Raw genomic sequence first — 6,000 nt, 5'->3', positions numbered from 1 at the left:
ATCTACAAGTTGGTCCCTTCTCTTATCAACTAGAGGTGGTCTTCCCCATTTTTAAGAAAGCAATCAGTTTCCTAAGTAGAAAACTAAGCTTATTAGATGTTACAAAGAAAATAATACCATTTTCCATTTTCTCTTCTTGATAAATGTTAATAAAGTTGTGTTCATCGGTTTCCCCCTTCTTCAAAGTCTTAAATGGGTAGAAATTTTGAGGACTCAGTTATTGACCAAGTCCATTTTTCTTTCTTTTTCCATCCAGCAGACACAAAATATTCTTTAAAGACTTTAAAGAAAGCCCTATTTTCAGAATCACCCCTATTTGAACATAGAAAAACAGTTTCTCTGTCATACTGTCTTCCATGGAAAACAGTTCCCATGGGGCAACCCACTTTCCACCAAGAAGACCGTTCTCTGCACTGGTTCGTTGGGGCACAGCACTTCGCAGTGGGTAATTGTGCACAGTCACCTTTCCAAACTGCCACTTCCTCCCTGGGCATGGAGCCTACTTAAGATTCTTTCTCTAACACTCCCTCTGCCGCTCCCTGCTTCCACTCATACAGGCTCTCTCTTTCAACCTCTCTAAATAAATAAATAAATAAATAAATATCACACAAATTCATGTTTTAGGTTTTAAAAACTTTTTCTGTGAATTAAACTTGGTTAAAGTGACTTTTTCAAAGTGAGGAAGCTTAAATATTAAATATTTAGAAAAAATATTCCAAATACAAATCAGTAATTATTTGTCTAATTTAAGTTTAAGATGTTTCTACTTCAGCCTAAATATTTTAACTTTCCAGAAGTGTATACACTTAAAGACTATTCACCATCACATTTGTATTTTAATAGACAATGATATGATACACAATAGGATGAAAAAAATACAGCTCGTGTGTGCATGACTTCTATTATTAGATTACGTCAATCAAATATAGAATTCCTCAAAATATAGTTATCAACCTTGTGCCTATATCATGGAATGTAGATCTTCTTGACAAACATTTTTAAAATATGCAAGCAAAGATAATAGTAAGTCATTACATAACCACCACGAGATAAGGAGAAAGGGTAAGACAGAATTTACTAAGACAAGAAAACTCAGGACATATAATAATACAAGACAAAATCTAAATGGATACAAGACAGTGATGAAAGGTAAGTTAATACTATTGTTGAAGATAAACTTGTTTTAGAAAAAAATAGAAATGATTTCATAAAAGTAGTAAGAGAGAAGGAAATAAGAGGTTTTTTGTATTTTTTTTTACAAAATAATCTGGGTGTTCTTTTTACTCTATTCATATTAAGCTTGGTGAAGTAAAAAAAGAATATCCAAATATTTAGAAATTAGTTTGTAATACCTAATTTCACCAGAGGATGGTAGAACAGGGTCAAAACATATGAAAAGTGCTTCTTTATATATTTTTTCTTTATATTTTTCTCCCAGGAGTTCACACAACATATATGATAAATCTAACTTGTAGAACTGTCAAAATCTTTTTATTCAAAAACAAATATTAGGGCGCCTGGGTGGCTCAGTCGTTAAGCGTCTGCCTTCGGCTCAGGTCATGATCCCGGCGTCCTGGGATAGAGCCCCACATTGGGCTCCCTGCTCCGCGGGAAGCCTGCTTCTCCCTCTCCCACTCCCCCTGCTTGTGTTCCCTCTCTGGCTGTGTCTCTCTCTGTCAAATAAATAAATAAAATCTTAAAAAAAAAAAAAAAACAAATATTAGCTGGGTGCCTGGTTGGCTCAGTCAATGGAGTGTGTGACTCTTGGTATCGGGGTTGTGAGTTTGAACCCCACATTAGGTGCAGACATTACTTAAAAAAATAAAATCTTTGAAATTAAAAAAAAATAGGAGATAATACATACATACTGTTGGTTGTTAGTTTGGTTGATTTGCTTGTTAGTCTGTTTCATCTGGGGTAGGGGGAGAAGGGTGAGGAATACACCACCCTGGGATATTAAAATATGACCTACAAGTTTCTTGTCACAACAGATCAACAGGAAATTAAGACCATGAAAGAACATTTTTCAAAGTGACAGTTAGAAACAAACTGAGAAATTTGTAGGAATTTGACAAAAGTCGGAGAGAAGGGAACTTATTACCCAACCACAATCTTCCATTCAAAACCCTTAAAGGGTTTAGGGACACACTGGGAGGGTCCAGGAGTAGCCAGCACAAAAGAGAAGTGTGTTTTCTCCTACTCATGAAAATTCCCAGTGCACACCCCACTACGCATCTTATGCTCTTCCCAACTCATCCACCCAACTTCTACAAAAAGATCAAGACATTTTGATCTTCAATGGGAATTTTCGCTGCTGAGTGGGGTGAAAACTTGGGGGCAACGGTAGGCAGTAAATAGTCCACACTTTTTTTCAAACTGTAACTGAGTTCCTGCTAGATGCAGCTACCACATTCTGGGGTGTCAAAGATAAATAAGGTCTGGTCCCTGACGGGGAGAAGTTAATGTTGAGAGTTGGGGCGCCTGGGTGGCTCAGTCAGTTACACACCTGCCTTTGGCTCAGGTCCACCCAATCATCGCCCCACATTTGGGGGCCCCATCTAATCGAGAGGCACACCGTTTAGGCACCGCATTCCCGTCCCTTCTTGTCTGGTCCCTGCTGCCCCAGACAGCCTCCCTAGATAACTCCCTGTCTTTGCCCATCTCTGAGACTTGACCTATCTTCCTAGGCCAGCCCTGCCCCCCCTAAACCTGGCTCTGCACCTGGCAATCAGTTACCTCTGTTGGCCACAATAACCTAGTCCTGACTTTGGACCAGAGGATGCCTGCTGGTGGCTCTTTAAGTCTGGCATTGATAGAAAAGCACCTCAGGGTAAAGGACATGAACGTAAACTATTCATGGCAATGACAAATATTTACATCATAACTTCAGGCAACATTGTATCCCACTATTTGTTTGTGTCAATATGGACAAAACTGAAGGCATCAAGGCCTGCCTTTTGCATTTTTATCTTGAAGGAGGAGTTCTGAGTTTCTAATTCCAGATCTGCAATTTACCTGCTGTGTGACCATGCAGAAGTTACCACACACCTCTAAGCCTAGGCTTCCTCATCTGTAAAGTCAAATTAAGAATAATACTGACTTCATAGGTTTGTTGTGTGGAGTAAATGAGATAATATATGTTAACGGTATTGGGCATAGCACTTGGCACAGAGTGAGTGTCCAATAAATGTTAGGACAGAATAACATGGCTACATGTTAAAGCTATTTCCTTGCTACTTAAGAAATCTGAAAGTTCTAGCATTAGAATTTTTACTGCTTGTATTTTTATTCTGAAGGTTTCAAGTGGAAAATATAAAAAATATCCAATTAGATAAAGAACCAAGTTTCACATCTGATTAGTCTCCAGTTTCTCTAGGGCTCCATATTCAGGCTTCTCCCTTTTTTATTTTTACCCTCCCACCACTTGCATTTTTAACTGGATTTTCTTTTTACTATAGATTTAAATAAAATGCATCAGTTTTAAAACTTTTAAGGTAGAAATAGGTATAAAATGAAAAATAAACCTTTCTCTTCCACCAGACTTCCTATTCTTTTTCCCCTGAGATAATCACTCTATCAAATTCTTACAAATCTTCAAGCTTCTGAATATATTTTTCACACAAATAAGATCATATTATCATACCCTTCTGCATCTTGCCTTTTCATTTAATACAATAGCATATCATATAACAAAAGATACAGAGGTACCATGTCATTTTTAATGTATAGTAGACCTTTGTTTAAATGTAACATGCTTTGAGTTCCCCTATTTATGGATACTTATTTGTGATTCTTATTTATATAAATACCAATGTTTTATATGCTTTTGTACACATATCTTTGCACACTTTGGCAAGAATATGTGTAGGACAAATTTCTAGAAATGCCACTCTTAGGCCAAAGGGTCAATGCATTTTTAATTTGAATAAATATTGCTGTCAAACTGTTCCCCTTTGAGGTAGAACCAGATTGCACTCCGATCTCTCAATGGAGCATGCTATCTACTTTGCTATGATCTTTCACCAAATGTATTATCTAAGTTTTAAACTGCATTAATCTGATAGATGAAAAATTATTATGTCTTTGTTGTTTTAATGTTCTTCTTTTTAATTAGGAGTGAAATTGAACATTTTTCTCATGTTCATTAGCAATTTGTATTTTTATAAATTACCTGTCAAAATATTTGCCCACTGTCTTATTTTTTTAATGACTCTAAATTCTTTCTATAGTAAAGGAAATTAACCCATTGTTTGCCATACGTGGTGCAGCATTACAATATATAGTGAAAATACTTCTGTCACTAATTACACATTCATATTTATATATCACATATGATTGTTCCACTTATGAAACCTAAAAGACAAAAATAAAATAGGAAATTAAGACTGATTTTATAGTTATAGGAAATGTGACTCTAGCATTTTATTATTGTACTTCATTAAACAAATTAAGTGATGTCAACTGATGACTCATTATTTACTATATCCATTCATACAAGTGTACCACAGATATACTTACTAGTAATATTTCAGTCTTTGTATCACTTTATAAAAATTTACTGTATTAAAGATCAGACCATATGTGCCTTGCCTGGAGAACTGAGTTTTAGAGCTTACTTCTTTTAATACATCATTTATAATTATTCCATGGTAGGTATTTAGAGCCATCAATGTATTTGATTAAATGATTCTAGAAGAAACCTGTGCTAACCAGAAAGAGCTGACAGTAGAAGAAAGAAACAATATGATCACATACCGTTTTGTGAACTATAGTGGGTGATAAAGGCTAACAATAGAAAAAAATCACTATTGTCTGATTCCACAAAACTCCCATTTTCCAGTGGATAATGCCCCAATTAAACTGTGAGTCTCTTATGGATAGAAAATGTATCTTAAGATTCTTTTTACTAAATTTTATTGTGGTAAGATGAAACCTAGCTTCTTAACAAAATTTTAAGCGTCCAATACATTATCATTGACTCTAAGTACTAGGTTGTACAGCAGATCTCTAGAGCTTATTCATCTTGTTTAATGAAAACTTTATACCCATTAATTAGTAACTCCCCATTTTCCCTCTCCTCAGCCCCTAGCAATCACCATTCCACTTTTTGATTCTGAGTCTATCTTAGATACCTCAGACAAGTGGAATCACGTGGTGTTTGTCTTTCTGTGACTGGCTTTTTAAACTTAGCATAATATCCTCCAGTCCACCCATGTTGTCACATATGGCAGAATTTCCTTATTTTTTAAGACTGAATAATATTCCATCATGTGTGGATGCCACATTTTCTTTATTCATCTGTTGATAGACATTTAGCTTATTTCCACATATTGGCTTTTGTGAATAGTGCTGCAGTGAGCATAGCCTTGCTAATATCCCTTCCAGATCATGATTTCAATTATTTTAGACCAATACCTAGAAGTGGGATTGCTAGATTATGTGGTATTTCTATTTTTAATTTTTTGAGTATCCTGTATATTGTTTTCCACAGTTACTGCCCCATTTTGCATTCCCACCCACAGTGTATAAGGGTCCCCTTTTTTCCACATCTCACCGACACTTGTGGTCTTTTGTTTTTTGGTAATAGCCACCCTGACAGGTACAAGGAGATATCGTTGGCCATTTGATCTCTTCTTTGGAGAAATGTCTATTCAAGTCCTTAGCTCATTTTTTAAATCAGGCTACTAGTTGTTTTACTAATGAATCTTAGGAGTTCTTGACATATTTTGGAGATTAACCTCTTATCAGATATGTGGTTTGCAAATATTTTCTCCCATTCCATAGGTTGCCTTTTCATTTTGTTAATTATTTCCTTGCTGTGCAGAAGATTTTTAGTTTGAGATAGTTCCACTGTTTTATTTTTGGCTTTGCTGCCAATTAAGCTTCTTTATATGCCCCATAGTTAACAATTTCCATTAATATTTGCAGACTAAATATGAATTTAACAGGTATTTGTAATTATCTTGAATTTTACCTAGTGGTTATTAATACCATACTATG

The sequence above is a fragment of the Eumetopias jubatus genome, unplaced genomic scaffold (genome assembly GCF_037043125.1).
Source record: "Eumetopias jubatus isolate StellerSeaLion01/CBP00866 unplaced genomic scaffold, mEumJub1_p1.0 scaffold_4, whole genome shotgun sequence".
NCBI classification, from domain to species: domain Eukaryota; kingdom Metazoa; phylum Chordata; class Mammalia; order Carnivora; family Otariidae; genus Eumetopias; species Eumetopias jubatus.
This window is presented reverse-complemented; position numbering follows the sequence as displayed.